Genomic DNA, 6722 nt, shown 5'->3' on the forward strand with positions numbered 1-6722 from the left:
CAGCAGCAGCAACGAGCCCTCGTCCGACTCCCTCAGCTCCCCCACCCTCCTGGCCTTGTGAAGGGCTCCAGCACTGACTGACCTGCTGGGCCCCCTCCCCTGCCCACGCACCCCCACGGACTTGCAGCTGTGCCCCATGGGGCTCCCCAGGCCTGGGGAGGGCCCTGCCACCGCCACCCCCTGTCTGGCCTGGTGTCCCGGGGCCTGGCAGAGCGTCATGCACCGAGGTCTCTTGCCTCTTCCAGAGATGTAGCAAATCGCATGGAGTTTGTCTTGTCCCCAGTGGCCCATCCATGAGAGCTGGTAGTCTGTAGCATGTCCCACATGGCTGGGTAGGTGACTCCCTCCCCTCCTTAGTATCACTAGCATTATCTAATTAATCTCTTGGTTTTAAATGATTGGAATTTAACCTGGTGCTGGGTATCTCCAACTCGTATCTAGTGCAGCTGATTAACAATAACTACTGTGTTCCTGGCAATATCGTGTTCTGATGACTTAGCAATGACCCATCTTATGTGGGGGGAAAGAGACTCTATTTTATTTTCTAGTAGGTAGATAAATAGCTATATCCATGTACTGTAGTTCTACATTGATGTTCATTGTAACTTTACTGATCATGCATTGTTGAGGTGGTCTGAATGTTTGACATAAGTTTTCCATGAAAACGTTTTTATTGTGTTTTTAATTTATTTATTAAGACGGATTCTCAGATATTTATATTTTTATTTTATTTTTTTCTACCTTGAGGTCTTTTTTGACATGTGGAAAGTGAATTTGGATGAAACTTAAGCATTGTTTGCTTATTATTGTTCAGAGACATTGTCAATAAAAGCATTTAAGTTGACTGCTGGTGCTGTCCTTGTGTTGCATTTTACACTTGCTTCCCTGTGACCTCAAAGGGGTTCCTTAGCCTCTAATTTTGTCCGGGCTTTATACACTGTATATATAAACTGCTATACAGACTTCAGACGACTGCAGTCTGCCTGAGGCTTAGGGTGCATCAGGGCAGGAATACAATTTAGGCCAGACCTGTCCTTTTCCTGATGCTAGTCAGGACTGGCTGTGGTCACACCCATCCTAGTAGACAGCAGCAGGGTCACTCCCTCTGGACTCTCCCAGCTGATCTGTCTGGGTCTGGTCCCCTTCTGTGTCACTGTGTGTTACCTGCTGTGGCCTTTCACCAGCTAGCTGCAGGCTGTGCTGGAAAGGTGGTGAAAGGGCACCTCTAGGCTGGGGCCCACATGACCACTTCCACATGTCTAACAGCCCAGCTTCCTTCTCCCTGGCTCTGGGTGCCCCTGGATGTGGTCTGGCTCTTCTAGGAGTAGCTACAGCCTATCCTCTTTGGACACGAGGAGAAGAAGAAGGCTTGTGCACCCCTCAGTTTGGGCTGGGTGGTATAAGGCAAATCACTGGCTCTTCAGTTTCTATTAAAGCCAGCCCCATCCTTGAATGAATAAGTTATTGCAAATGGCACACACAGTCTAGGAATGTGCTGCCTCCTTGGGGTCTCTGAAAATATGGTCTCTCCTGTTGAGTTAGGCAAGAGGGGTGGCTACCCTCTGTCACCCCGGATGTTTGTGCAGTGAAATGTGCTCTGCTGGCAGGAGAGTAGCTTGGCCAGATTATCCCTGCATGCAGAGCAATTGTCTGCTCCCTCCCTAAGGGCTACTCATGAAGGGTCCTCTGAGAGTGGCAAGGCCTCCCTGACAGCCTCCAGCCTTGTCAGTCCAATTTGAGAATTCCTCTTCCAAGGTGAAAGCAAAGATGTCACTTGTGCTGGCATATGTGTCCAGCCAAAGGCCATCTTGACACCATGGTCTCAGAGAATCTCTGTAGGCTGGCATTCAGGGTTGGCTTTCTCCAAGTCTGCATTTCCTGATCACTGCAGCAGACTCTGCTTTTTTCAACTCCTTCCCTAATCAGAACACAGAGGATGTATCTCAGTAGCGAGTATTGCAGTTCCATGACTTGCTCAAGAAGGCCTGCCCTGTGTAAAAGCAAATATTACAAGCACAGTTTCTCATCTTTCAACATAAATCCGTAGGCAGAGCTGACAAGTAATGAAGACTAATCCCACCTGCAACTGAGAAGCAGCCACTTTCACGTTGTCACTTGAGTTTACACGGGCAACACCCGGGTGCAGCAAAGGCACAGTAGCACCAAACCATGAAGCAGTCATGTAGGTGATAGGTGACTCTCCCAGAGAGTCAGATTTATGTGACAGGTAACCCTGTGTAGTCAGGAAATCTGGTATCACAATGTGCTGTCTTGATCATCGAGTTCAGAGTTGAACAATTCAGGTCACTGGGAACCCGAGCATGCTGCTGAAATCACCAGACATTCAGCAGAGGCAGAAAGGAACAGGGGTCCACTAAGTCCAAAAATACCACATAGTTCTCTCAAAGTAGGTGGAGTGATCCTGGCCTCATACTCTCTCATGATCACTGGACAGACTAAAGCAAAATCTAGAGATAAATTCAGAGAGACAGCAGCGTAACCAAGGCTTTTCTTTTTAACAAAAGTGATAGTAAGTGCCAAGTCTAAGTGTCAGCTTTTACATTTGTTACGCAAAGATGTCAAATTCAGGGTTGGTACTACATGAGACAGGTTATGTCTAACCGCAGGCTCCAGCCTTACTCTTTGCCTTCAGCCACAAAAAAACCCCAGAATTCAGGATGTGATACATAAAGTTTATTCTGTGTTATGAACGTGATTTATCTGCTTCCTAGCATTTGAGAATTATATAGTTACAATCCAAACAGGGGGAATCTAGCCACTATCATCAACTGAGGAATAATACAACAACCTCTGCCTGCAGTGTGTTATAAGCATGTGTTTCAATTAGAAGCTGTATCTGATGCATCACACAGATACCAGCACAAAGCTTTGTGAAACGCAACAATGGAACGAGATAAGGCACGTAGGGAACGCTGGTGTTATATTTGACACCTCCTGCGCTCCTGATCCCTCTGAGGGCAGTATTATATAAAATATATAATTAATTCTTAGAAATGCAACTGCAACACAACGCGAGGCACGGCGGAATTGTTACGAATTACAGAAAGCAGAGCTGTAAAACAGTGTGAAGATCCTCCAACGCGTTTATGGTAGACTACAGGAGGGCTGCCCAGCACAGCAGCACCCGGGTACGGGAGGTCGTCGCGGATCCCGGCGCTGACAGCAGCCGCGGTCCCTGCGCGCTCCTGCGCACCCCTCCCCCCGCCCCGCCCCGCCCCGCCCCGCCCGTGGCGCTCGTGCCCCCGGGCCGCGGCAGGGCGGCCGCTGCCGGTACCTGAGATCAGCGCGAGGCTCCCGCGTCCGGCCGGCCCCGGCGCGGCCCCGCGAGGCTCTCACGGCGGGCCCCGGCGCGTGCCCCGGGCCCCGCCGCGCGCCCCGCCCCGCCCCGCCGCGCCTGCGCGCGCCCGTGTTTACTGTTTGGTTGCCGGGGCGCCGCGCGCGGGCGCGCCGGGGACGTGACGTGACGTCCCGCTCCCCGCGGGGACGCCGCGAGCCAGCGCCGTGACGCGCGCGCTTCCGGCCGTGCCCATATATGGCAAGGCGGCGGCGCCGCGCTTCCCGTGCGGCGGGAGCGATCCCCGGGGGAGGGCGCGACGGGCACCGGGACGGGCGGCCGTGGTCCCCGCAGCCGGGGACACCGCTCCCTGCCTCGCCCCGCCTGGCTCCTCGCAGGTGGTGCCCCCGGGTGGGCTGGCAAGGCAGCCTGGTCTCCGTTCCGCCCCCTCCGGCGCTCCCGTGGTCTTTGCGGGATGAGTTGTCGGGAGAAGGAATGGGGATTTCACGCAGCTGCGTGTTGAGTGTCGGGTGAGCCCACACGTAACGGTTTGTAGCTTTCGCTGTCCCTAACCAGGCTTCCGTGGCATCACCCCTCCACCTGGAAATCTCCGTAGTCAGCTCTGAGATGGAAAAATCCATCCGTGATGGTGGGAAAACAAAACAGACCGTCCCAACGCTCCCCTCCTCCCCGTCAATTAACAACTGGCTTTTATCTCCAGTAGGTGGAAGAAAAGAATTACTTTCTTTTTTTTTTTTGTTTGCTTGCTTCTTTTCGCTGCAGTTGCAGCACAAAAGCTGCCCTGCGAACGTGGCTGCAGTGTACCGGGTGACCAGCTGCCCGCATCCTTGAACACTCGCCCTGCCAGTTCTGGTGCCGTTTGCCTTTTTGTTACTTTTTGTTACTATTTTGTTGCAATAATCTGACTCTACTCTTTTCTCTCAAAACGGAACAGGGAGCCTGACAAAAAAAGTTACCACAGCCAGTCTGAAAAATGAATTATTCAGAGGACATAAGGTTCTGGAGAAAAAAATAAATAAATTAGTATTTTGCTCTGTGCTCACTGTAGAGGAAGTTAAGAATATTCCTGTACTTATACTTGATTTTGTGAAAGATTTGTCAGAGGATATATTTCAAGCTGAAGGTCTGCAGAAAAGGTAGTGAAACAAATGGCTAAAATAAAAAGTAGTGAACATTTGGACTGCATTATATTCATCCAGGAGTTCTAAGAGAAGTCAAGACTTAATAGCTGAGCTGCTTACTAATAGTTTTTGTGTAACATTGCATTTAGAATTGCTTTGATAACAGAGAATAGGAAGATAGTTAATAGGCCAATTAAAAAAACAACCAAACAAAAAACAGTCTGAAAAGTTCTGTAGAGCTGCTGAGCAATGAGCCTGTTCTCTGTACCAGCCAAGTTAGTGAAGACTTTAAAGAGGTGAAGTAGTGGGTGCATGGAGAAAATGGGGTACCACGAGAGCTGGCAGAGCCTTTCTCATGAGAAGTCCTGTCCTCACACATTGTTTGGAGTCCTGTGAGGAGTCAGCAAAGCATGTGGACAAGAGACATTCAACTGACATTTCCTACTTGGGTTTCTAAAAAGTATTCAACTTTTGAATCAACATAGATTCAAAATCTACAAGCAAAACCTTCTGAAGAAACTGTAGAATAAGAGAAGTTTTCATGTGGCTAGATGACATTGCATTAAAGACAGGTCTCTGTAAAATGGAGCAAAAATATTTCTCGTTAGAGTGAGTCAATATGCAGAGTTCCACAAGGATCTGAATTGGAGCCTGTGGACTGAGAACAAAGGTAGTAAAATGTCACATTACAAAGTGAATGGGTGGTACGATTTAATGTACATGCATGTAAAGTGTTTTAAATGGGAGATAAACAATCCATTTCAATCATACAGAAACAGCCTAGAAGCTGATTTATCACTTGGAAACAAGATCTTGGCATAATAATAGTTCTGTGAAAACCTCAGTTCAAGTCTTGATTAATGAGAAAAGCCAGTGTTAGGAGATAAGGAATAAGAGCAAGAGAATAAAAGCAGAGGGTGTCATTGTGGCACAGGATAAATCCATGGTGTGCCAGTGCTTTGAATGTTGTGTACAGTTCTGATCTTTAGAAGGACACAGAGCACCGTAAGAGGTTCAGACAATTAGATGCTAGGAAGTGTAGGACAGCTTCTAGGTCAGAAGCAGGTAAGTTAAGTAGGGCTCTTCAGCTTCACAGACACAAGTTAGGGGAGATTTCTTTCATTGTAAGAATGATGAACAGCAAGCAGAAGTTGGGGAAATGTGGAATAAAACCAGACTTGACAAGGTTGCTTTTTTTTTATTAGAAGTCCAGAAAATTAACACAAATAAAAGCTACTGAGGACTACTAAGTACACAAATATCCCCTTTGGCTGTGCAAAGTTTGCTTTTGAGATTTCTGGGGCCTTAGGGAATACTGTGGTGAGGCAGCACTACACACTGACAACTGGCTTTGTCCTTACTACTTTCTTCAAGTGGTTGCTACCAGCTAGTGTTAGAAGACAGTGGCTGATAACAGAGAAGGGCAAAAGCTGTGCTTGGTTTAATCAAATATGACCATTTCTGTGTGGGTTTATAGGGATGTAGCTGAACTTTCACTCTTTCCTGTGCTTCCATATTATAATGGTGTTTGAAATGTGTTGAAATTACCAGAAGATGTGATCTCGTATGTCCGTGTGCCTTATCTGTTCAGATCTTTTGCTGATAAGGTTGTTCTTTGGATCTGTATCCGGTAGCCTTTCCAGGCAGAGGTAGGCTGGTGACCCAGTGAGGTGCTGAAGTGAAACCAACAACACCCATTCTTCTCATTTGGAAACAGCGGATGTCCACAAGGGACTTGGATATGATATCAGCAGGATATAATGGGAAAACAAAAGAAGGCTGTAACTAGCATGTGGACAATGTATCTTTATTATTTCCAATTAAGGACCTCTTGCTCTGTGGTGTGGTGTCCTGTCCCCTGCCACCCCGCTGGCATCTTTAGTCTGCACAACAACAGATTTTCAGCTCTTCTTCACTGTTTAGATTTGAGGTCTGTTTTTATAGAAATGTCATGTAACTTGGTCTGTTGGCTATGGACAACCAGCTGCAACATTAAATGAGTGATTTTAATTCTGATTGCATCGCATCTTCCACTTGGTAAGGATTGAGTGCTTTTTAAATAGCCCATCTTGAATCTTCTTATGCTCGGGAAGAAGGGAAGAGAAACCAGCTCGTAATATAGTATTTATCTGTTTTTGATTGCAAAATTAAATATTTTCCCTGAATAGGTAATGGTATTGCCAATTCAATAGCAGTGTTAGTCTTAAAGCATATAATCTGAAAGGTACATGGACTTCAGCTATTGTGAGGGTATTTGAGGTTTTTAAATAAAACATTATTTTGAC

The 6722-nt window shown here is 47.3% G+C and overlaps 1 long non-coding RNA gene across 1 annotated transcript; it reads right to left on the reverse strand.

Moving 5' to 3' along the window:
* Positions 1 to 6: 6 nt before the first annotated feature.
* On the reverse strand, positions 7 to 3343 carry LOC134045495 (uncharacterized). The gene is made up of 3 exons (XR_009933303.1): positions 3296 to 3343; positions 2081 to 2468; positions 7 to 1990 (listed from the first exon to the last, which is right to left on the reverse strand). It is a non-coding gene; the product is annotated as an uncharacterized LOC134045495 (long non-coding RNA).
* Between the last annotated feature and the right edge of the window lie 3379 nt (positions 3344 to 6722).

The sequence above is a fragment of the Cinclus cinclus genome, chromosome 6 (genome assembly GCF_963662255.1).
Source record: "Cinclus cinclus chromosome 6, bCinCin1.1, whole genome shotgun sequence".
Taxonomy (NCBI): domain Eukaryota; kingdom Metazoa; phylum Chordata; class Aves; order Passeriformes; family Cinclidae; genus Cinclus; species Cinclus cinclus.